Raw genomic sequence first — 27300 nt, 5'->3', positions numbered from 1 at the left:
ATGTGTAAATAAAGTTTAAATGAACCCTCATCTGTAAAATAGACACGGGAGAATTGAAAGTTTCCATGGGTCAGCTTCTAAATTCTATCATTGGTTAATATTTCTGTAAAATAAAAGTTGCTTCTTAATTTATCTTCTTTTTTAGAAAATATATTTTTATTTTAGAGAAGCTGCTTAGAAAATAGGACATGAACTTAGCATAGATAAAAAGCTGAAAGCATCAACAGATCATAACATCTCTTCTCTGCTTGCTAGCAAGACAATGAGTCGTTAGTGGAATGTCCAACCAGTTCCCTCTGCCTTTCCTCTGCCTGTCTGCTCACCAACACTCCACCCCCTTGTGAAAATACAGATGTACAGCTCACAGAAGAGGAACTGGTGAATAGAAATGAAAGTGGCAGCCACTAAAAGCAGAATACTGCAGTTAACTCTGGAGTAGATGTTTACAGATTACTAAATTTTATAAATTACTAAATTACATTAGTCTACTCTGAGATGGTGATATCAAACCACCAACACACTTTTGAATGATTCATCCCTCTCTGCAAGGGAGTGCATTGAATGTATTGTCCTCTTACATGTTTATTTATTTATTTATTTATTTATTTCAGAAAGGAAAGGGGAGAAAGAGAGAGGGAGAGAGAGAGAGAGAGAGAGAGAGAGAGAGAGAGAGAGAGAGAGAGAATCATTGATTAGCTGCCTCCTGCACGCCTCACACTGGGGATCCAGCCCGCAGCCTGAGCATGTGCTCTACTGGGAATCGAACCATGACCTTCTGGTTCATAGGTCGACACTCAACTACTGAGTCATGCCGACCAGGCTCATGTTGTTTTTCTTTACTTACGCTGCTTCTTCTTCTTTCCATATACAAATGTCCACAAAATTCAATGTTCTATTGAAGGCTACCTACTTCAAGTTTACTCCATCTCATGGTGATGTCTCCCTTTTCTAAACTCCTCGCACAAACGATCTATACTAAGCACTTGCCAAATATTTAAGCAATTTTTGGATGTATATTGTTGTCGTGTAGTATGATTTACTTTTTATCAGTTTTACTTCTCGATTCCCTAACATCCTGAGGGTTTTGTACTGTGTGAGTTTTAGAAACTTCTAACCATTTCCAACAGGTTTCCCCCCTCCCTTTCATAAGGCCAGTTCAAAAATTACTTTCCTATGAAGATCTGCCCAAGCAGTATGGTGAGATTTATTGCTTACCTTTATTTTTTTTTCAGTGTGAATATGGGCAGGCCCTCTGAAGTAGGAAATGAGAAAGCACAGTGTTTTTCTTAAATGCTTCAAGAAATGAAAGCTTGGCAAAGTAGGATGATTTTTGGACACAATTTAAGGGTAACACCTAGCAAAAGCACATTACAAATGACAGAGTCTGGTTTAATTGGCAGCCAGTCAAGGAAACACACTGACCTGCAGAGCTAAAACCAGGGGAGAAACAGAATTAATGTATTTCATTGGACACACCCACACAGGTAGTGCCCACTAAAAGGAGAACCTGCTGTTTATCTCAGAGCCATGTTACCATGAATAGCAATGCATTTACAATTAAAACCATGGTTCAGCCATATCCCAGCTAATGTATAATTTTCTCCAGCTTTGATCTCTTTTTCTTTATTTCTTTTTTAAAAATATAGTAAATCTCATTAACGTTTTAAAAAATATTTTTTATTGATTTCTAGAGAGGGGAAAATAGAGCGGGGGGGGCGGGGGGGGGGGGCGGGAGAGCAACATTGATGTGTGAACCCAACATCAACTGACTGCCTCTTACAGTCCCTCTACCAGGGATTGAATCCACAACCTGGGCATGTGCCCTGACCAGGAATTGAACCAGCAACTTTTTGGTGCATGGAATGATGCCCAACCAACTGAGCCACACTGGCTAAGGCCTCTTCTTATTTTTTATGGCACATAAAAATATAATCTGAGAAATACACATGTGCACACACACATATACATATATTTCTAAATGGTTGTTGTGTAAGATCATCAAATTGAGATGGGTTTCAGTGATAATACCACTTGTCTCCCCTCAAAGCATATTATTCAGTTATTAGCTTCATATTCCAGTGAATCATTTTCTTCCATTGTTTCAGAATTTACCTTGTTTGATTATGTAATTTCAATGTTTTTTAATTACTGCAAAACAAGAACAATTTAATAGCTTAACATTTTTAAAATCACAACGATTTAATCTATTGAAATCTATTTTACATAAAACATTGTATAAATTTAAGATGTACAACATATGGGTTATCCTCCTTCTATATAATAAAAGGCTAATATGCAAATTGACCAAACAGTGGAATGACTGGTCGCTGTGACGACCACCAGGGGGCAAATGCTCAACACAGGGAGCTGCCCCCTGGTGGTCAGTGCACTCCCACAGGGGGAGCGCTGCTCATCCAGAAGCCCTGAGAGGATGTCCTAGACTGGAAGAGGGTGCAGGCCAGGCTGAAGAACACGCGCCCCATCCCCCTCCCTGAGTGGCCAAATTTCATGCACCGGGCTTCTAGTATATCTATATATATATTAAGATGATTGCCATTGTAGTGGTAGTTTGTACCTCTATCACATTATTTTTTGTGTGTGGTGGGAATAATTAAGATATAGTCTCCTAGCAAGTTTGACGGTTATAATAAAACTGCCTATAACTTTATAGTTTTTAAATATGTAGCTTGTATATAGAGTAATTCTGTGTATTATGTAGGCACTCTAAAACACACACATACATCCTTGGTAATTTCTTCTTCCAGTCAAGTTTCTTAAGCATTCTTATTTAAAAAACTAATTTCACAAAAACTAATTTCTCCTATGCAACTATACCATTGTTTTCATATCATTATCTTTATTAAATTATAGTTCACAGGAATCCGTAGACCCTCATAATCAAGAATTTAAACTTTCATGGTTCTAAAGATTTGCAAGTGACCCCAAAGGTCTGTGGCCTGTAGATAATTTTCATTTTATTTGACACACAGTTTTGATTTTTGAGAGTTAGGAGGCTAGCATCCAGAATCAAGCTTTTAGCTGGTGAGATTACCCAGTGCTTAGTACTTATGTTTCAACACTACTTCATCATTCCCTACTCACGATTGCCCTGTGGTGAGTCTTATTAGATGGAATAGTAATACTCCCCAAATCTTATATTCCAAGGATCTCCTCCTCTTCTTTTTTTGTTACTGGAGGGTAAATTCCTTTAGCCCAAACATATCAGGTGTTAGCATTATTGTAACCACTGGTGCTTCACATGCTGCGTGGCATATACATGTTGGAAAGCTCGTCTTCTGCCCCCTAAATACTCACACACATACAGTGGTGCTCATGTGCACATTCATACAAACACACACATGCACACATAATCTGTATATAATAGAATTATGATTTAATCTCCTCTTTCAAATTCTCTCTGTCTCTGCTTCATTCATTAGGTTGGGTCACTGAGAATTGATTTGATCCCTACAAGGTATAATCTTTTGCATTGGTAAGCATATTGATATGGAATAGTAGGTCTCAAATGTGGCTATATATTAGAACAACCTAGGAAGTTTTAGAAAAATCCTGATGCTTAGGCTGTACCAAACCCAATAATCAGCTACTTTGGGAACAGGACCCAGACATCAGTGTATTTAATGCTTCCCTAGTGATTCCAAAGTTGCCGAAATTGACTACTGCTGCAGAAGAGATTTTCTCATAGCAAGTGAAAAGGAACACCCTAGATAAAAAGGCAACATCTGGAGTGGTGGAAAGAATGCTGAAGTAGGAATCAGAAAACTTGGATACTCCACTATTTACAAGCTGTGTGACTTTGGGCAGTATTCCAGCTGCCTATTCCAGTAGCAAACTACCCCCAAAATCAGTAGAGTGAAGAAACAATCCCATGGTTAGGAATTCAGAAAGTGCATAGTGGGCTTGACTTGTCTCTGTTTCACAAATGTTTGGCGTTTCAGTTGGGAAGACTTGAATAGCTGAGGCTGGAATCACCTGGAAATTTCTCCATTTACTTTTCTGGTGCCTGGGCTGGGTTGTGTGGGCTCAACTGTGACTGTGGACTGGAGTCCCTACATGAGGCCTCTCCAAGTGGCTTGGGCTTCCTCACAGCATGGCAGCCTCAGGGTAGTCAGATTCTTATACAGTAGCTCAGGGCTTAAAAAATGTTTCTTAGACACTGCATACATAGCCCTTAACAACTCAGCCTTAGAAGTCACATGCTAGTAGTGTCACTTTCAGTGTATGCTCTGGTTGGAAGCAATCACATGGACATGGAACTCACCTCTGGATGGCAGAAATGTTTAAGAATTTGTGGCCATATATTGCTATTTCCACAGTCAGGTTATGTTCAGCCTCAGTGTACTCTTGGTATTAGTTATCTACTGCCGTGTAACAAATACCACAAGGTGCTGAAGACAACGCACATGTAGTATCCCAAAGTTCCCTTGGGTCAGGGATCTGGGCAGGGCTTATCTTTCTTTTGTACGTCAGGGTCTCCCAAGGAGTTGCCTGGACTGTAATCATCTCAAGGCTTACCTAGAGAAGGGTCCACTTCCAACCTCGCATGTGTTGTCACATGGGCCTCCCCAGCACGGCAGCTTGCTTCATCCAAGCATGTCAACTGAGAAGCAAGGGAGAATCTGCTCCTCAACAGAAATCACACTTTTCTAACCTAACCAAAAAGTGTCATCCTGTCATCTTTGTTGTAGTCTATTGATTACGAGAAGTCACAAAGTCCAGCGCACATTCAGTGGGTAGGGATTACACAGGGGCATGAATACCAGGTGGCAGTCCTTGGGGACCATCTTAGCAGGTGGCTTAGCAAATTCCTCTATAAAATGGAATGTTAATCCCAGCCTGCCCAATTCACAGGCTTTTTATGAGAACCCAAGAAGCTGGTATGTTTGAATGTTTTAAGATGTATGTCACTGTACGAAAGTAATTTTCAACAGAGAATACATTGTGTTTGAGAACAGCCTTTCCTTTGGGAAGGAGGGGGTGTCTGGTTGTAAACCGATATATTTATGTAGAGAGAAGAGAACCAAAGTTCTTTTTAATCAGTAATTTCCCTGTGGTTTTCTTTATAGCTACCTAACATTGTTCAAATAAAGGATATGACCTCTTGTTCTAAGGATAAATGGAATTTATTTTTTATTAAAAGCATTTGCTAATGTTTAAATCCATCACCTCTTGTACATTTCCAAAGCAAACTGAGCAAACAGTCAATGTAAATGTTGTTATGAATCAAATCTTAAAATGTTCACATCCTAAAAAAAAGCCAACCTTTAGATAAAACTGCTGAGAAATTCTTGTGGGTTTTTTTAAATGCTACTTTCTGGTTCTTAAGCTAGGGATAATATTTGATCACCAAAAATATTGACTGGTGATTTTATGTGTGATTATACCCCTTAGAAAAAGGTGAATGAGTGCTTTACTTTCTTGTAAAAATCATTTTATATGCAGATGTCAAGTAGCATTAGCAAAACATAGCATATAAACTGAAATCTTTAAAAATCAATGCTTATGTGAAAAGTTTTACACCTAATAGGTATAAAACCAAAGCTACACATTAAGATGCATAATATGACCCTCATTTTGTATAAAATATATATAATTTCTATATATACATGAGCAAAATAGGTACCAAAATATTAAAAATTATTATCTCTAAGTGCTATTAGAATATTTTATTCTCTTTGCCTTTTTTTTAGTTTTTCTATAGTACATTCTTTACTTTCATAGATACTGAAAAAACTGTAAAGAACTAAACCTGAAAAGGACCCATATGATTCCACCTTTAAAATAATGGTATGAGGTCAGCAGCAGCACCTGGGCAGAATGGGAATACCCTGGTGAGGGGGGGAGCAGAGCTGGCTTTGGAACTAGGCCATTCCCGTCCCCCAGAAAGGCCCATGGCCCCCGCAGCACCCTGGGATGCTTCAAAGAACAGCTCACACTACCATTTTAAGCAGAGCAGCCTAGCAAAGCCAGTAAGAGTGCAAACACCACCACCCTCTCTCTCCCGATTTAAGAAGTAGAATTCTGAAAGGACTACCATTGAAAGAACTACCTCTTGAACCATTTCTGACTAATACTTGAATTTTTGAGTTGCATTCATTTTAGAAATAACTGAAGTTGAAGACAGGCAATAGAAGTTTCTTCCAGGTGTCTGTCTGCCTGCCCCCCTCCAGTTTATATAAGGACAAGGTGATTGCTTCCCCCCAGGGCTCCCAAACCAGGTCTTGGTAGAGCCCAATTGCTCTTAAGGTCGCTCCTGGCTACTGTGTGGAAACCACCTTAAACTGACTCCCTAAATTCCAGTCTTGTGTCTGGGCTCTTTCTGGGAGACAAAACCTAAAAGAGAAACCTGAGACTAAAGCACCCAAGCCAAATGGGTGGGGCAAAATGTTTCGGAAGAAACTGGACAAGAGAAGGGCTTCTTAGCAGAATTTTGGTTACAAAGTAAACTCAGGACAACATAGATGTTTCCAGAACTGCTGTGGCTGCCTATGGCTTGACTGTTGCTGTACGATGAATTTTTTTAAAACCCAAAACTGTTGCAAAAAAATAAGATAGAGACCAGCAAAGGAAATAAGATAAGAACAGTTATGTGGGGTTTTTTTTGTTTTGTGTGTGTGTGTGTGTGTGTGTGAGAAAGAGAGAGAGAGAGGAAGAGAGCATATCTCTAGTCTGAGTAGATTATGCAGTTGCTGGCAAGCACCTTCCATTTAATACAACTCAGCAAATGTTTGCTGAGTGAGTGAATGGATGGGGGACGAGGGGATTAATAAATAAGCAAATATTCATTTGTTCTGCCAAAGAAAGCCTCTTGTCGCCCACTCCTGGAGAGGCAGAGGAGGAGGAAAGAGCGTGGTGACCTGCTTAATGTAGGATGCGTTATGGTGCGCTCAGGCAGGGCAGAGTCAAAAGTGCTCATCACGATAAGGCCAGGAAGGGAGTTCACCAAGAACAGAGGCGAGATTAGGGGAACAGAAAGATGAATTGGTCAGGTAAACCCGCTGGGCGTGGGAACATGTGGAGTAAACCTTGAGGAGAGAGGCGTGTGCTGTCAGATGTTCCAGAGGAGAGTTCATGGACTCCAGGACAGTAAGGGGCTGCAGCTGGAGAAGCAGTATTCATGATTCTCTGACACTTCCCATTTTAGAGAAGCCTGCCTCGCATATTACATTTATAATAGTCTTTATTTATTCTCCATCCTAAACTATCTCCTCTCTTTTCCCCATCTCCTTCCCTCCTTTCGTTGTTCCTTCCATTCCTCCTATACCTGCCCTTCCTTGCTTCCTTCCTTCCTCCTACTCTCTTCCCTCCCTCCCTTCCTCCCTTCCTCCCTCCCTCCCTTCCTCCCTTCCTCCCTTCCTCCCTTCCTCCCTTCCTCTCTTCCTTTCTTCCTTCCTTTCTTTCTTTCTTTCTTTCTTTCTTTCTTTCTTTCTTTCTTTCTTTCTTCTTTCTTTCTTTCTTTCTTTCTTTCTTTCTTTCTTTCTTTCTTTCTCTTTTAACCTTTATTGTTCAGATTATTACAGATGTTCCTCTTTTTCCCCCCCATAGCTCCCCTCCACCCGGTTCCCACCCTACCCCAGGCCCCCCACCCCCACTGTCCTCGTCCATAGGTGTAAGATCTTTGTCTAATCTCTTTCCACACCCCGACTCCCCCTCCCCCCCCCAAGAATTGTCAGTCTGCTCTCTTTCAATGCCCCTGATTCTATTACATTCACCAATTTATTCTGTTCATCAGATTTTTTATTCATTTGATTTTTAGATTCACTTGTTGATAGGTATGTTTTTGTTGTCACTTTATTGTTCATAGTTTTTTTATCTTTACCTTTTTCTTCTTCTTCCTCTTCTTAGAGAATACCCTTCAGCATTTCATATAATACTGGTTTGGTGGTGATGAACTCCTTTAGCTTTTTCTTGTCTGTGAAGCTCTTTATCTGACCGTCAATTCTACATGATAGCTTTGCTGGGTAGAGTAATCTTGGTTGTGGGTTCTTGCTATTCATCACTTTGAATATTTCTTGCCACTCTCTTCTGGCCTGCATAGTTTCTGTTGAGAAATCAGCTGACCGTCATATGGGTACTCCCTTGTAGGTAACTGACTGTTTTTCTGTTGTTGCTTTTAAGATTCTCTCTTTGTCTTTTGCCCTTGGCATTTTAATTATGATGTGTCTTGGTGTGGTCCTCTTTGTATGTCTCTTGTTTGGGATTCTCTGCACTTCCTGGACTTGTAAGTGTATTTATTACACCAGGTAGGGGAAGTTTTCTGTCATTATTTCTTCAAATAGGTTTTCAATATCTTGCTCTCTCTCTTCTTCTGGCACCCCCATAATTTGGATGTTGGAATTCTTGAAATTGTCCCAGAGGCTCCTTACACTATCTTCATATTTTTGGGTTCTTTTTTCTTTTTGCTTTTCCGGTTGGGTGTTTTATGCTTCTTCGTATTTCAAATCTTTGACTTGATCTGCTGTTGGATCTCTGTATATTATTCTTTATTTCAGTCAGTGTATGCTTAATTTCTGACTGGTCCTTTTCCACTTTTTTGGCCTTCTCACTAAGATCCTTGAAGGTCTCACTAAGTTCCTTGGAGGTTTCTGAAAGATTCTTGAGTAATCTTATAATTGTGGTTTTGAACTCTATAGCCAGTATTTTGCTTTCTTCCATTTCTTTCATTTGTAACATGTTTCTTTGTCTCTGCATTTTGGCTCCTTCCCTGTGTTTGTTTCTATGTACTGGGTAGCTGCTAAGCCTCCTGTGGTTGATAGAGTGGCCTTGTGTGGTACGTGTCCTATAGGGACCAGTGGCTCAGCCTCCCCAATCACCTGAGGTGGATGCACTTGATGCACCCCTTTGTGGTTTGTGTGCACAGTCTTGTTGTAGTTAAGCCTTGATTGCTGTTGGTATCACTGGAAGGAATTGACTTCCAGGCCAATTGTCTGTGATGACCAGCTGTGTCTACAGTGGAAGAGCTGCTGTGCAAGAGACACCCTTAAGGGGCAGGACTTGCTTCAGTGGGGCTTTGGTGCTCACTGAGTCTGCCCCTTGAGTGTGTCTCTTATGGATGTGAAGAGTTGTAATCTGGTATGGTCTCACACTGACCACTAGGTACACTGGGTCTTGGATCTCCAAGGATGTGCAGAGTCAGTCACTGTCTGGAGCCACCCAGCAGGAGCTACAGAGAGATCTGCAGATTCCTCCTCTTTGTATGGGGTTTGGAAGTGCCCAGATGAGGCTCAGCTTTGAAGCAAGCAAGGCAGGCTGCTGCTGCCAGCCTTGGGCCTTCTTTTGATAGCTTTGGGGCTCCCTGACCCAGCTGCTGCCTGTATGACAGGTTTTAGGCTGAGGAAGGATAGGCCATTCATGTGCAAAAGCTGCTGCACACAGCTTGGGTGGGGTTGTACATTGGGTGGGGTGGGATCTCAGGGAATCACTAGGGTCAAGGAAACAGCAATGGCTGCCAGTCAGCGCTGCACCAGAGAGATCCCAGCACAGGAACATGACCGCTGCGAGCACCTTCGTCTGAAAGTAAGCCTCCCTTGCATTCCTGCCCCAATGCCAGACAGTCCAGTTTCTCCCCATATATGTCTGGGTCCCCCAGAGTCTCACCCGGAACTGGAGTTCAGAGCAAGCGGGAGCTTGTATCTCCCTCCCGATTAAAAAAGCAGCACACCCGGGTGCCAGCCCGTACCACGTCTCCGCACCTCCTACCAGTCTCAATGTGCTTTCTTCTTTATCTCTCTGGTTGTCTTACTTCCACTCAGCCAGCTTTCCCGCAGTTCTGGATGATAGTTGTTCTGTCTTTTAGTTGTAATTTTGATGTGGTTGTGAGAGGCAGCAAGTACAGGTATTTACCTATTACCATCATCTTTGTTCTTTCTTTCTTTCTTCCTTCCTTCCTTCCTTCCTTCCTTCCTTCCTTCCTTCCTTCCTTCCTTTCTTTTTTTCTTTCTGTGAACAATTTATTATAGTTAAAAAGAGTGATAGTTGACTTAGATGAGATGTAAAAGGAACTGCACTTTCAAGGGGGATAGTGAATCAGGAAAGAATAATTTGCAGAGAGGTCACGGAGAGGCTCATCAGAGAAAAGTTCCAGAGATCAGGACTGAGGAAGGGAATTGTGGACAAGAAATGCCAAATGTCTATAGATTTGGCCCATGGGTTGTAAGTATTTTATTTATAGCATCTCTTATGACATATTCTTACCTAAAAATTAATCTGAATTCAATCCAGTATCTATATCAATATTCCAGTTTATGGGAAATCAGAGAGATGGAGGAACAAGTTAAGTGATATCCAAAATATGGGACATCACTCTACAGGACAAATGACCCAGTTTCTCCAACAAATCAAAGACATGGAGAAAGGGCAGCTGCGTGAGGGGGACTACTTTGGAAAAAAAGAAACTTAAGAGGCAAAACAACCCAAATCAACACGTGAGTCTTGTTAGGATCCTGATCCAAACCAAACACTTTTGAGACAATCAAAGAAATTTAATATAAATGTGGTATTTAAGATATTAAAATTTCAATTTACTTATCAATTAGAGATGCTTCATAAGTACCAGTTAGAAATGCATAATGAAGAATATGAAACGCCTGATGTCTGGAATTTGTTTGAAATTATTCCAGCAAAAATAATAAATGAATAAGCTGAGGGCGGATAAATGAAAGAAGATTGGCAAAATACGGCAATTGCTGAAGAGGGAAGATGGTACCCAAGCATTTATCATTCTCTTCTCTCTACTGTTGTGAGTGTCTGAAATTTTCCAAAGTAAAATGATTTTGAAAATGGGAAACAAAATCTTGCTTATTTGTACTCAAGCAGAACTTTACTATAGAAAAATGCCGTGACCTTCCTTTCTTCTGTAGTAGATTTTCTGCTTCCTGAGAACAGCCCCTATGGCTCTGCACCCAGGGAATCTTCTGCCCATGACAGTTCACCTTGCAGCATTCATCCCACATGTGCTACTCGGTTCTGCTGTCCCTGCTTCTATACTTTTGTCTTCTACTTGTTTTTACTTCCCTGCCCGCTCATCAGCTTGACCTTCCTCTGTGTAACCTGATTTAAGGCTTTGTCCTGGGTATTGGATCTCCCTGCACCCTGCCCTCTACTGTTTGGGACGCAAGATGGACAGAACCAAGTCTAACCAAAGAGACTATCAGGTTAGCTGGTGGCCACTTGTATTTCTTTCCCGGATGGTAGAATTCCAGTGTAGAACTACCATAAAGATTTTTATGACAAATTCATTTTTTGTATTAATGTTCAAAAATTAGTGTCATTATCTTTTTTTCATAAATGGGAAAATGGAGCAACAGCAAAAAAATTATCAAAAGTCAGTCAAAAACACTATTTTTTTGAGATGTTATTATTGTAAGTCAAATTATTCTGACCTCCAGGTATCATTTATAACCCTACTTTTAAAAAATCACTAAAAGCCTAGATCTCCTCCTTAAGGGCAGTTGCTAACCAGTAAAACTTAAAGCCAAGCTGTACAGTTTTACACACACACACACACACACACACACACGTGCACACAGATATACACATACCTCTGGTCCAATTAACCTTCTTTAAAAATATGTTTTTACTCTTTAAAACATACCATTATATATGTATTTTTATTATCTATACAAATGTCATGTGTTACTCATGAAATATTTCTTCAAAGGTAAGCATAGTAATAATTTTAAATGCCAGATGATTTAAAATGAGATTTAAAGATGGCAACACTGGGGGATACAGTATATTTAAGAACTGGAAAATAAAGAGAGTGAACTAAGTACTCCATCTGAAAATTCTAAAATATTTAAATCTTATGTGCTAGTCTGTAAATTCTTTTCGTTTTAGTTAAAATAGTGAAATTTTAATGCAAAACACATAAATCCTTATGCATCATCATTAGAGTGCTAAGTAAAAATAAGGCTTCCAGTCTCCAGTTTGATGAGCAGCCCAGGTGGTCAAGTTCATTCCTGTTTCCAGTTGATGGTTTTTGCCATGGTGCTGTATTTAATGATACTGTCTGTACAAAAGTCATTTGACTTGGATCATAAGAATTCAAACTCTGATTTTGCTGATTAGCAGATATGAAATAGCACAGGCCTGTGATAGGACCTTGGGTGTGTTCTGTGACATTTTAATCTCAATTTCTACACCTATAAAATGCAAATGTAATGTAATGCCTCCGACATTGGATTAAAACACGAAAGGGATAGGTACATGGGCAGCACTCTTCTACGAGAGGCTTAGCCACTATTGTGGATCAGTTAGTGACTCCCTTCACTTCTTTGAATCTGTTTTCTCATCACAGCAATGAAGACAACTCCTTTACATGTTGAAGTTGAAATGAAAGAGCACACGTGAAAGTGAACTGTAAATTATATTTTTTCTTATCATTTTGATGGCATGCCAGTCCTCATGCCTGGACGTATCTTTAACAGTACTTTATACTCTGAGGAAAGAGAGATATAGAAACTGAGAACACGGGTTTTCAACCCAGCACTTAAAATACTTTTTGTTAACCAAGCCTGAAAAATGACCAGCCACACTGTCTCTTTAAAACCAAGGCCCTAGTGGAAGACACACACACACACACACACACACACACACACACACACACACGGCTGTTCCAGGTGGAGTAGGAGAGAGTGGGGAAATAGGGAAAGCCATAGAGCTGAGTCAAAGAGTTTACAAAGGAAATAAGTGAGCCCATTGATAAGATGTACGTGTACTTTTAGTAAGTATATTAAACAGGACCAGTTCAAACTGGTTTAGCAAAGGGATTTTTATTGGTTCACGTAGCTGAAAATTTTAGGGGTAGGTCATTTTTAAGCATGGCTAAATCCATTCAGGATAGTTTCCCCAAGGAAAATCAGGGATTTGGGTACCAGAAGATTAACAAATAGATACTGGGGAGTCAAAATCAATATTTTCCCACAACAATAAATATTTCAGAAATGGTTTAGAATGAGGAAGGGACAATTCACTATATTTGATGGCTATATTTGATGGACACTGATACTAAACTCTTGATGACATATCAATGTTCTGATAAGGACATAGATCCCATGATTATATTATTGAGCCAAATTTTTATTTTACTAAGAGAAATATTCTCAGGATAATAAATTCAAATTGCCCAGCACAAGACTGGACACATCATTATGTTAGCTTCCTTTCTCCCCCTCTTCTGTACTTACTAGAAATAGATTTGCTCTAAATCAATACTACTTTTGGCTATAGCATCAGAAAACCAGCACAGCTTCTAAGAGTTTTCATCTTTTCAACTCAGGAGGCCAATCCAGTTCTGAGACTGAAATCTCAGCCCTAATTCTAAATCCTCAGGAAGGAATCCTAATCAGTCCACAACCCAGGAGTGGTCCATCCAACCAGTGATGGCCAGGAAGACAGGGCACATACTGTGAAAATGACAAAGGTGCCCACCTCTAGAGCCCATGAATGGAGGAGATATTTGCAGAGAAGTAGCAATCATTGTGAGAGGGAACACAACCAAGAGTGCCTATGAGAGAACAGTCTTTAAAAAAAAAGAAGGAAAAACTCCTCTAATGTAGCCCTGCCCTTTTAATATTTCAGAAGCATCAATGGTACTCAAAACAGTGACTGGCAAATACCATCAACATTTCTCCTCCATTTAGCTAAGGAGATCTTCTGGCTGTGAATTGGCCTGGGAAAGTGAGCAATCTGTCATACCCAGGAAGGCAGCCAGCTCACTGGCCAAAGGCAGCTAAATGCTGAAGAGCCCGAGCAGCATGCACTGGAAGAGAAAATTGATAACATTCTGTCCAGGAGGCCTATACCTCTCCCATCTGGCTCTGTACAAGTACCCTTTTACCACTGTGACCAATCTTGTGAAATAGAAATAGGTGAGCCCGAATGACGTGGCTCAGTGGTTGAGCATTGACCTATCAACCAGGAGGTCAGGTTTCGATTCTCGGTCAAATGACTGGGTTACAGGCTCGATTCCCATTACATGCAAGAGGCAGCTCATCAATGATTCTCTTTCATCACTGATGTTTCTATCTCTCTCTCCCTTCTTCTCTGAAATCAATAAAAATATAGTAAAAAAAATAAAAATAGGTGCCCCATCCTTTGTGCGTGGCACTTGTGAGAACTAGGGAGGCTAGCATGATAAATGGGTGATGCGGCTTGCACTGGGCCTGCAGTATTTCCTCTTTCCACACTGATGCTATGGGGCAATGAAAGACCCATTGGGGAACTGGCTTATTTTCCCTTTCTAATTTTGAGGCAACAGTAAACAAGATTGACCCCTTAGACATAGTAAGCACCACACTCCTGGGGGCTTTGGCCTTAGCATGAGGGACTTGGGGAGCAAAGACATGCTTGCAATAAACAGGAGTGCTGCCTCTCAGAAGGGCTTCCATGTAAACAACTCTAAATTATTTTGCATGCCAGGTATAAAGAAGCGGGTTGTGTTCATTAGATAGAAATGAATAAGACATTGTCCCTGACCTCTAGGATTTTACAGTGCTTGGGAAATGCATGTTACTCTCGTGCAGGGTTAGATGTGGAGTGTCTCTTTCAGTTCTGCACTTCTATACTTTTAAGTTATGATGCATCTTCCCTTTGTGTAATACTTTTTTAGCAGGCCAAATGTGCAATGTAGACTGCCAAATTTAACAAGCTGTTTCATGCCAATGTCAGCACTCCCTGTAGGATAGAGATTTGAGTACCTACTGATCTATAACATCAACTACCTGATTACAACATCAAACAGAAAATTGGATGACTTGCCAACTTATATGAGAAAGTACCTGGCATTTCAAAATGCACAGCTCCAGGCAAGGCTGAATCCTGAGGACTGGTATCTAATGGGAATAATCGCTCTCATGACAGTGTGCAAGTCTGACTATGTTTTACTCTATGGACTAAACTAGTATTTTAATATTAGACAAAGAGAGATGCATGAAAACAAAGTTAACATTAGTGTCACTGCCTGGCTTCTTGGACTTTTCATATCAGTGACAATAACACTGAGGTCTCCTGAGGTCTCCTGCATGTTGGTAGTGGGATCATGAGCTAGCTAGTGTGTTTGCTTTGTAGAAAAGGACTGGCTTTCTGCATTAGTTACCTGATTCCACTCTAGGTTCTCTGAGGGGCCTAGGGTCTTAGGCTCAATGCCATGCCAGGTGCCTGGGATCATACCAAAGTGCCCAGTTCTGTCCAGCTTCTTCCCTTCAAAAGTTAAATCCAAGGCTCATATATTTTCAGCTGATGGACAATGTTTTATTAAAGCTCATAAGCCTCATGAACCCCAATATCTTTGAGTATTAATGGTGTCAGGAGGCCCCGTTGGTCATATTCTATGCACCTGAGCAGATCCCTTGGCGTGAGCAAATGTGAATCCAGACTGAATTAGCCCTATCACTCTCGAGACCCCTTTTCATACTACTGGTCTCGATTATTAGGTAGAAGAGTCCTCCTCTGTCACAGTCACAGTCCTGAAGTCCCAATTTGCTCCCATGTTGTGAAAATTACATCTGTGTGTGTGTGTGTGTGTGTGTGTGTGTGTTTACAGAGAACAATAAATATATTTATGTTAAATGAATACCATTGGCATCTTATTTTACCTTTTTCCTAATGTATTATCATCAGAAATGACAGAACTCTTCAGGTTTATGCATGTGAGTGTTTTGCCCTGGTTTCTTTAGAAACATTTGTTATAATCTTGAGAAATTAGATCCCCAAACTGTATATAAATTATCTATTCAAGATAGTGAAATTACATTACTTCTTCAAAATGTAAAAATGATGGGACTTGGGACTCTTACTGAATCAGTGATCCTATCTGAATGACATAAAGTGAAAATTATCTGCTTGGTTGCTGTCAGACACCACAAGTGACCATGCAGTGTTAATTTGGGGGTCATGTGAGTTTCCACTATTAAGTCATATTAAACCCTTCAGTCAGATTATGCAGACCTGGCATTGGCAGTGAAGCCATAACTTTCTGATGTTAGTACAAAGTGGTGGTTTGAAATTAAATCATGCCAAGGTTTTGCTACACTTGTCTCAAGATATTAATGAAACACTTCAAAACACTGATATGAAGTGTCCAGATTCTCAGATGTCTGTTATGTGAGTTTTGTTAGTTGTGTGTATTTTTTTCTTCAGAGAGTGTCTGGCACATAGCAATCCTCAAACATGTGGTTATCTTAACTGTATTGGCATATTCAGTGACTTGTACTTCAGCAATAGCATTGGAGTAAGTTTTACTAGGAAGCAATATTTTCAGTTAATACATAAAGTTTTGAAAATCACTTAAGATGGATTTAAACTTGCTGAATATAAAGATTGAATCTCAAGTTACTGTAGTTTTAGTAATTGTTTATTTTATTCGTTTAGATTAGGGGTGGGGAACGTCTGGCCCATGAGCTGTATAAGGCCTGTGAAATCATTTGGTCTGACCCTGCCAAGGCATTAGCAGTGAGTTGATAAAATGTTTGACCAAATATAGCAGGCTAATTTTTAAGCTGATAATTTTGTATGGCCTTTGGATGATGTTATAAATATCCAAATGGCCCTTGGCAGAAAAAAGGTTCCCCACCCCTGGTTTAGATGATAGTCTGTATGTGTTGTGCATATTCTGATTTTATAAAAATAAAAAGTTGAACTGCACCACCCAAAAAGTAAGTAACAAAAGGGTGATTATGGAAATGGAAATACATATTTTAAGAAAATTGTGACTGGAAATAGTGACCTTTATTATGGTTAATAAGTATATTTTTTCAAGATAGTGTTTTAGTGTATTTTTTATGAGACAATACTGGAACAGTACATTATTAGCTAGAGCCCATAGTTTACATTTAGGATTCATTCTTTGTGCTGTACATTCTATGGATTATATCAAATGTATAGTAACATGTATTCACCATTGCAGTATAATACAGAATAATTTCAGTGACATAAAAATCTCCTGTGCTCCAATACTCATCCCTCCCTACTCTGGAAACTACTGAAATTTTTACTCCCTCCATGGTTTTGTCTTTTCTCGAATGTTATAGAGTTGGAATCAGATTAGTTTCTTTCACTTAACAATATGTATTTAAATTTCCTCCAGGTCTTTTTGTGGTCTGATAGCTCATTTCTTTCCATTGTCTGGATGTACCACAGTTTATTTATCTAAGTCTTGGTTGATTCCAAGTTTTGGCAATTATAAAGAAAGCTGCTATAAACATCCATGTGCAGGTTTTTGTGTGGTCACAAATTTCCAACTCATTTGGGCAAATACCAAGAATACAATTGCTGGATTGTAAAGGAGTATGTTAAGTTTTGTAAGACTGCCAAACTGTCTTCCAAAGTGACTACCATTTTGCATTCCCACTAGCAATGAATGAGTTCCTGATGTTCCACATCCTTGTCAGCTTTTGGGGTTGTCAGTGTTTTGGATTTTAGCCATTCTAATAGGTAGGTGGTTGTTTTTCACTGTTTGTTTTAAATTTGCATTCTATCATGACATTATGTTGAGCATATTTTCATATGATTATTTGCCATTTACTTATCTTCACTGATGAAAAGAACTATTCAGATCTCTTGCTCATTTGTAAATTGAGTTATCTGTTTTCTTTTTGTTTTAAGAGTTCTCTATCTATTTTGAATATCAATCTTTCATCAGATATGTGTTTTGTAAATATTTTCTCCAAATATGTGCCTTGTGAAATGTTAGTTGCTGCATTTTTAACTTGTTGGGAGTCCTAACTACAGCTACATTCTTAAAAATTTGGACATAAGGATAAGACTTTACTATCTTCTTTACCGTTTTTGCAACAGTCAGTGGGTGATGGGTGCATCATCATTTTCAAATCTTTCAAGAGTCTTCTTGCCCTGGCTGGTTTGGCTCAGTGGGTGGAGTGTCGACCTGTGGACTGGGGGGTCCCCCGGGTTCGATTCCAGTCAAAGGCACATGCCTGGGTTGCAGGCTCGATTCCCAGTGGGGGGTGGGGCATGCAGGAGGCAACTGATCCATGATTCTCATCATTGATGTTTCTCTCTCTCTCTCTCTCTCTCTCTCTCTCTCTCTCTCTCTCCCTCTCTCTTCTTTCCTCACTGAAATCAATAAAAAAATATTTTTTAAAAAAGAGTCTTCTTAAATGATGAGAGGAGTTATCTTTCTAGGATGAATGATAATTGGTCACATGAAAATTGGACAGATAACAATGTAAATTATAAATTATGACTTAACTACTTTGTGTCTGATTAGTTGAGTGGAACAACCACAAATAGAAGACTACCTCTAAAGGCATTATTTTTTCTATTTCAAAGACTTCGAAGGATTTTCAAGAAATTAATCACAAAAGTTTTCCTGGAAATATATTATTTTAACATTTTAAATTATCTATAAATGTCAAATATTTTATTTATCATATATACATCCTTTTTTTGTAAGGGGATGATTTGTAATGGTTCATGAAGTTGAACATTTTTTTATTGTTGCAATGGGAGTACAACATTGCAAGGAATCTAAGTAAGTTCTAGGGATCTTCATTGTCACACATTGTTAAGATGTGTAAGCACTTAGTACTTGGCACCCAGCTATTTAAGTGATCCCATGCAGACAGAAACTGAGCCACATGCTTAGTCAGGCCATGCACTTCACCAGAATCCATGCAAGAATTAAGCATGGGCCCTAACTGGTTTGGCTCAGTGGATAGAGCATCAGCCTGCGGACTCAAGGGTCCCAGGTTCAATTCAGGTCAAGGGCATGTACCTTGGTTGCAGGCACATCCCCAGTGGGGAGTGTGCAGGAGGCAGTTGATCGATGTTTCTCTCTCATCGGTGTTTCTAGCTCTTTATCCCTCTCCCCTCTTCTCTCTGTAAAAAAATCAATAAAATATATTTTTTTTAAAAAAGAATTAAGTATGGTGTTGACTATGAATGCATTTATGAAGCCTGTTTTGATAACTCTAATCTTTTGCAAATCAATTAGGAAGTGTGGCATATAGACTGCGTACTGTTAATTAGCAAAAATGTGTTAAGTGTTGGAGAATGTTTATAACTCACACTTTCTGTGTGCACAGACATGACATTTGCATGGTGCTAAAGTAAAAAAAAACACACAGAATTTCCATGGAATTTTCTTGATTATTTCCCTCTCCCTACTGTAGATTGGATAAACTACTTCTAATTTAGAGACCTCTTCCTTTAGAAAAGCTTATAATGCATAGAAAAATCACAAGCTTCTTTCTTGTTCACTTGAATGTGAAATTTTAGCACATTTAGAAAATTTGAACTATGTTTGAAATGAATAGCAAGTGAAGGCTTACTTTTACCTGCCACCTTGCTGGAATAATTGCTGAAGGTTGGGAACTGTACTCTGCACAGTCCCAAAGGCACAGCAGGCATTCTAGAAATTCTTGGGGGTTGTAAAAAAACCCAGGAAGCTTTTCCAAAAACAGGTCCACCATTTTTCCATCATCTTCAGGATAAGATGCTTGGGTGGCATTTTACTTACCTTAAATAAATGTCCTCAAATGTATCCGATAAACATGTCTCATGATGTCATTCAGCTCTTTGACATGTACTACTACATATCTGGATGGACACAGATGCTTCACTCCCCACCCCCCCAGGAGAGCTAAATCATGACAACTTTGTTTGAGGAGTAGCATTTGCCTGTACATACTAGAATATATCCAATTTGGTCATGAGCTCAAGGTACAGCTGTGTGGAGTTTCTCATCATCTCCCAGAATCAGCGCCCGGCATGTCTCTGCTCCTCTTTCTCAAGGTCAATTGGAATAGGACTCCCAGTCTGCTGAAACCTAAGTCCCACACTAGGTTCAAGATAAAAGAGAAGTTAGGACTCCAGGTAAGCTGAAATTAAACATCTTGAATCTTCCCTCCCTTCCTAATATCTCCGCTCCTTTTTAAAACTTAGCTTTGGTTATTGTCTGGCAGCCACTGCAATTGTGCACAAAGGTTTCCAGTTCACTACCCCTGAGCTCTGTCCTGCTAACCTTCCTTGAACCTAATGATTCAGGGCACTTGCCCTATCCCAGGAACTAGAGCTGGGCTCCAACCTTCTTGCCTGGAGGCCAACTTTCCTGATCCTGACTCACCTTGCACTTACAGACTCCTTCCTCTTCCTCTGCCCTGCCTTGCTACAAATGGGAGTTGCATGAATACATGAATGAATTTGTTGGAATGGTGAGCTCATATAGTTGTAATCCTTGGACATTGTGTAATACTCAGCTGCCTTGTAAGGGACTTAAAGTGGGTTCTATCTTGTCAAGCTTCATGGACAAACTAGCATGACCCTCCCCTCTTGCTGTCCAACTATCCCCCTGTTACCCGAATATGATGCCTGTCAACTCCAATCCTAAGATGTATCAGGAGTGGTCCCCATGTTTAGCTCAAAGAGTTTGAGGTTTAGTCATACAGTGACACAATAGCTGCCTTTGCAAGACATGTCTATTTTACCAAATTGACAAATGTGTGGGGCGTGCAGGAGGCAGCCGATCAATGATTCTCTCTCATCATTGATGTTTCTATCTCTTCTTCCTGTCCCTTCTTCTCTCTGGAATCAATAAAAACATATTTTTAAAAATACATTTAATAATATGTATTGAGGAGACACAAATTATTTTCCTGCCATTTTACCAATACTTTGCCTTCCACATAGGCAGGGCACAAAACCCCATTAATCAACCTGTCATTGAAGTATTCTTCATGGAGAGGAAAAGAGAGTGATTCTGGCCTTCTCAGATAACCTTTCTTTTTCTATTCCTGCCTTGAAGTTGTTTAGGATCTGTAGTCCTGTAATTGTAGTTAGTGGAACTGGCAGCCTTATGCCCACCCCTGTGGAAAGATATACACCAGAATAAATACCTTTGGCACAATGACATGGCCCAGGGGGCATTTCAGAGCCAACAACAGGCGTCTAAGCAATCTGCCATCTCATTGACATTCCACCACATGCCTCAAAATTCTGCAGGCAGGTCTGACTAAAACAATCTTACAAGGCATGTACTTCAGGTAAGTTCTAACTATAATTTAGGTGCATTTGAGTGATTTCAGACCTTCAGATATTAATCACTTGGCAGGACATAGAGTCCAGGAGAAATGGTGTGTGATGACTTTAAAAAGATAGAAACAGATTCCTTCATGAAAGAATTCCCATGAAATTGCTTTATCCCTACTTAATCTGGCTCTTAGTTTTTAAAACCAATAGAAATGTACTATATTTGGAGATTTTCCCTACAAGTAAAATAGCAAAAGTGCAGCATGTAGCCCTTGGCTTGACAAGGTAGATATTTAATAGGACTTCTATCTTTCTGGGGAGCATTTTTTTTTCTTTCCTGAGTAATTGGTAATGTCTGTCCCCTGATCCCTGCAAAATGTCACTGTTGAGGTCTAATCCTCATGCAGCTGAACAAGCCGATCCTTATCTTGGCTCCCTGTGAATGGAAGGGAAGGCTTAGCCAGTACAGTTTTTATTTGCTCTGGGCAAGCTACACCCCTAGATGCAGAGCCGAAAGGGTATTCTGTGTCTTCAGAATGAAGTTTTTTTTTGTGTTTTTTTTTTAAATATGTTTTAATTGGTTTCAGAGAGGAAGGGAGAGGGAGAGAGAGATAGAAACATCAATGATGAGAGGGAATCATTGATCGGCTGCCTCCTGCACACCCCACACTGGGGATCAAGCTCACAACCCAGGCATGTGCCCTTGACCAGAATCCAACCCAGGACCCTGCAGTCTGCAGGCTGATGCTCTATCCACTGAGCCAAACCAGCTAGGGCCAGAATGAAGTTCTGAAAATACATTCAGAACAAACTCAAGATGTAGCCAAATAATGGGTCTTGTGGATTTGTGTTAAAAGAAAGCCTGAAATATTTTAGATGTACTACCATGTAGACTTTCCCCTGAATTACGGATTTTATGTATTATTTAAGCTCCCTAAAATAAAATGACTTTAAACTTATTAAAAATAAGCTTTATCTATATAGATTGTTATTCAATTAAGATAGTGCTTATAATAATTTTTAGATAGAGGCATATGTTTATAAAAAATCTCTGAAATTATTAAAGCCTCAGAGTAGTTTATAATGATAAAGAAAAATCTATACTAATAAAAGGGTAATATGCTAATTAGACCAGGAGACCTTCTGGGAGACCTTCTGGACATCCTTCCGAACAAAGCCATGGTGGCGGGGCCAAGGCAGAGGCGGTTAGGGGCGATCAGGCCAGTCGAGGGGGGGGCAGTTGGGGGCAAGCAGGCCAGCAGAGGGTGCAGTTGGGGCAAGCAGGCCGGCAGGGGGGGCAGTTGGGGGTGAGCAGTCCGGAAAGGGGGGCAGTTGGGGGCGATCAGGCTGGCATGCAGAGTGGTTAGGGGCGATAAGGCAGGCAGGCAGGTGAGCGGTTAGGAGCCAGTGGTTCCAGATTGCAAGAGGGATGTCCCACTGCCGGTTAAACTGGCAGTTGGACATCCCCCAAGGGGTCCTAGATTGGAGAGGGTGCAGGCTGGGCTGAGGGACACCCCCACCCCATGCACGAATTTCATGCACCAGGCCATTAGTTATAGTTATAATTTGGTACTATCAAAAGCCTTAAAAAGTGTGTGTGCTTTGGACCAATAGTTCTACTCTGTTGAATTTATTCTAGGGACTCTGAGACACAAAGGTTTGTATACAAGGATTGTTCATTGCAGCATCATGAATAATGATAAAGAATTGGAAACAACATACATGTCTAACAATTCAGTATGATTTGAATAGGTTATTATAAATTTATACAGTGGAATACCAAGTAGTACTAAAATAATTTTTGAAGCATATTTAATAAATAAAAATATTCATGGGAAGAACAAAGAACTAAATACATAAATATTTTAAAAGTAGCATAACATTAGAAACAAATACCCATAAAAAATGGACTGGTTAAGAAATTGTGGGAAATCTGCAATGGAAAACTATGTGGTGTAAAAAAAAAAATGCCTCATATGAACCCATCTCTGAGATATATTTTGAGTAGGAAAACTAAATTACAGAATAAATTATATAGAATGCAACAATTTGTCTGCATATATATAGATATTTCTGGAGGTCTGCCAAAAGACTGGTAACACTGGTTGCCTCTGGGGAGGTAAGAGGTGGGTTGGCAGTGGGAGGGAGACTTCTTGTGTAAAATTTCATTGTATTTGAGCATTTTTCCATATGCCTGTATAATCTGAAAAAATACCAGAATGTACTCTATTATTTTAATTTACAAATCGTTTCATGTCTATCCATTTAAATTTCTAGGACTCAAAACCTAACTTAAAATGACTACTTTGGGTGATAGGATTATGGACAACATTCATTTTCTTCGACATGTTTTCCTGTCTTTTCTGAGCTTTCCCCCATCCAGGACATTCACCATTGAGAAAAATTTTAAGAAAATAATGAGGGGAAAAGGGAAATAAAAAAAATATCTGAAGGTCTAATGGGACCGTGGGTGGGCACCAGGACCAGCTTGGTTCTGGTGAGCCCTGAGATTAGTACAGGACTGGCTGTACCTCCCAGATGGCGTAGGTAATTATGGCTGCATTATCCACCTACTAGCTGAGGCCTTGCACATATGTAATTAGTTTTATTACTATAACCCAGTGGTTCTCAGTTTTGCCTGCTTATTAGAATACCCAGGGGGCATAAAAAACCCAAAACCTAAAAACACAACAAGCCCTAACCCAGAGCAATTAAATACAAATATTTGTGGTGAAAATCCAGCATCTAGTATGATTTAAAGTCTCCCCAGGTGATTCTAATGTGCAGCCAAGGGTCAGAGCCATACCGTTGAAAATGCAAATACTCCTGCCAGGGTGCCGTGACTTATTATCACCAGGGTATGGGCTTCTGAGAACAGGTAAAAGATGAAAGGAAACATTGACCCTTTCCAAAAAGATGACCAATTCTGAGACCAGGAAAGCTGGAGACCAAATGTAACTTCCTCAAGGACTAGTTCAGTTTAAAGGAAGGGGGCATCAGGGCTAATAAACTGGGAATGAGAAAGCCCAACCTCTAGGACTGCGCTTGCCACTTCCTGGCTGCAGAATCTGGACCAGTTTTTTGACCCTGTAGGTATGAATGACCCTGCTAGAAAATGTGCCAATGGGATTAGCTCAGAGGCTTTGAAAATGGCCTGAAGGAAGAGGGAAGAGGAGGCGGCGTGGGGATTCCATGTCACCCCTCCCTCATTAGTACATCTGTACCTCTGTCCTCTTATAAATGGGCTTTTGAGTACACTTTATTTTTAAGAAATATTTATTGGATTTAAACGAAATTCCTTGGGCATCTTAAGTCTCTTTCTTCCATGGCTTTTGCTTCTTATTGTAAGCCAGAGAGTGAGCTGAGAATATGTCATATTTTCTGCAATTTTCTCATCTCCGGGTGGGGGTGGGGGCTGATTCTCCTGATAAGCATGTGTTTTTGGAGAGGCCGTGGCAGCTTCTGCTTCAATTCAGACCATCAGTGGCTTCTTAACCCAGCTCTTTTGTTCCAGTTCCACAGGCAGAAATCATGGAAAATTTTAAATTGTAAAGAATAGGTAATCCTCCACAGCACATTCTTTTTCTAGGGTGACAACTTCTCCACTGGTATGCCAATTCATGCACAGCTCTCTACTAGGACCCAGAGAGGGTGAGGAAGTGCGGCATGTGCCTAAGGTGCAAAATTTGAGAGACCACCCAACAGCTCAGTAATCAAGATAAATAATATTTAAAGGCAATTTATATATATATATATATATATATATATATATATATATATATATATATATTATTGATCTTTTACAGAGAGGAAGGGAGAGGGATAGAGAGTTAGAAACATCAAATCAGCTGCCTCCTGCACACCCCCTACTGGGGATGTGCCCACAACCAAGGTACATGCCCTTGACCGGAATCGAACCTGGGACCTTTCAGTCCGCAGGCCGACGCTCTATCTCCTGAGCCAAACCGGTTATGGCTTAAAGGCAAATTTTTGAAGAATTCATGCAAACCCCAATGAAGAACAAATTATCAAAATTTTTAATGAAGGAAGATTCACTAATAGTTCTGTGTGGATCCATATTGGAGCCTAAGGCAAAAAACTAGTAGTACTTCACTCACCTTATCCTATTCCAGGCCCCATTCTATATGGTCCAAAGTCCTTACCCAAACTTGGTTCTTAAGAATTTGTATGAGGATGAAAAGAAGGAGGTACACTGAAAAATGTAAAAGGGGCTTTTGGAAATTTTTGTGGCTCAAATAGATTGTCATAGGCCTAAGAGATAGGAAAGAAAAAAAATAAGAGAGATACTGTTATATCTAATTTTTGATCAGGAAAGGATATTTTATGTTTCTACTTAATATTGAAAAGCTATTAAGCTCTCTTACATCTTGATAAAATTCAGAATGGCAGATTGAAAAAATTACAAAGGTAGTAATTTATTGAAAGGTTAATATTAAGATCATTTCGATCAAGAAGGCAGCACAACAGATTTTTTAATTACTTATGTATTTTTCATCAACATGTGCTGTGTTTCATTAATTCTTCACACATTGAGCAATGAACTTTGACTCCATGTTGTGTCATGATCTCCAATATATAACACGCACATTACTTGAAGTTGTGTCAGGAATATCAACTTTCTATAAAGTTGATTTAGGTAGAATTAATACATGTTTCCATCTCGGTTTTGAACAAAAATGTTGCATCCCCAGCTTTCTTGATATCCCAGTGATGGCTAATTTTCCTTGGTGAACTCATTTGAGGCAAAATTTTGAAGCACAGGGCCAAGGAATGAGAGGGAGCCCACTTTGGCGGGTAACATCTGGCTAAGGGGGGGGGGGGCGAAAAGGCAGACTGCCATGTGGCCTCTTTGATTGGAGGATCTCTTTTTCATTCATTCAACAAGTGTTTATTAAGCATCTACTATATCCCAGGCACTATTATAAGTGCTGGATTTAGGAGTGAACAAAACAGACTAAAAATCCTGCCCTTATTGAGCTTCACATGAGAAATCATCAAAGGGAGGTGAGTATAATGATGAGTATAATGGGATACGTGATTATTTGATTTAGAAACATGGAAACAAAAAAATGGAGAAGAAATAAATTGCCTCAACTACCTGATCAATTCCAAAATCCAATCCCCATCCTGCTAACTGCCTTAGAGTGCCCACCTGGAATGCTCAGCATATTACTAAATGAGGAGCATAAATTGGTCCAGGTTTGCCAGCAATGGGGAGTGAGTCAGGTGGGGGAATGGTCATGATGTGGGAATATAGACCTGGGGTGGTCAGATCTTGACCAAGAAACAGAAACCTTGATTTCTCTGGGAATCTCTTAATGTTTAAGTTCTAACAGCTAATTAAAAAATTTTTGATAGCACCATTGAATTAAAATAAAACTTCTGCAGGCCAAAGATCACCAGTTTGTATTTCTTAGGTGAAAGTCCAGCAAAGGCATAGGCAGGGGTTCTCAAACTTTTTAAATAGGGGGCCAGTTCACTGCCCCTCAGACCGTTGGAGGGCCAGACTATAGTTTAAAAAAAAACTATGAACAAATTCCTATGCACACTGCACGTATCTTATTTTGAAGTAAAAAAACAAAATGGGAACAAATACAATATTTGTATTTGCATGTAGCCTGCGGGCTGTAGTTTGAGGACCCCTGGTAGAATCTTGGGTGACAGGTGGCTCCAACTTGTAGTAACTTCAGGGCAGGGCAGGAAGGAAACTCCTGTATTAGCTACATTAATCTTGATCCTTTGGATGCCAGAAATATTTGGACTATAACTTAGGGCGACCTCCTATCTCACTATCTGATTTTAGTACATATTCATTCATTTGCTCATTCATTCCTTCATTAAACATTAGTAAGTAGCTTCCAATGCTGAAACACTGGTATACTCAGTTTAAAAATTCTTCCCATGTGGCCAACCTTTTAGGGCCTTCCAGTCTGGTGGCACTTGGATGGCCTTTGTACTGTGAGTACAATGCTTCCTGTGAAAATGCTGACCTTTGATGAGCACTAAGTAGGTACATTAGATTAGTCAGAGACTCTCTTGGATGCATTTCTGAGGGTAGTAATGGAAATATGTCACTGGGGTACGGTAGAAATATCAGTTATGTCTAGAACAGCAGTTCTCAACCTGTGGGTCACAATCCCTTTGGCGGCCGAATAACCCTTTCATAGGGGTTGCCTAAGACCATCCTGCATATCAGATATTTACATTATGATTCATAACAGTAGAAACATTACAGTTATGAAGTAGCAACGAAAATAATTTTAGGGTTGGGTC

The sequence above is a fragment of the Myotis nattereri genome (assembly GCF_964212035.1).
Source record: "Myotis nattereri genome assembly, chromosome: 12".
In the NCBI taxonomy this organism is placed as follows: domain Eukaryota; kingdom Metazoa; phylum Chordata; class Mammalia; order Chiroptera; family Vespertilionidae; genus Myotis; species Myotis nattereri.
The sequence above is the reverse complement of the archived record's forward strand: the minus strand, read 5'-3'. Positions refer to the sequence as shown.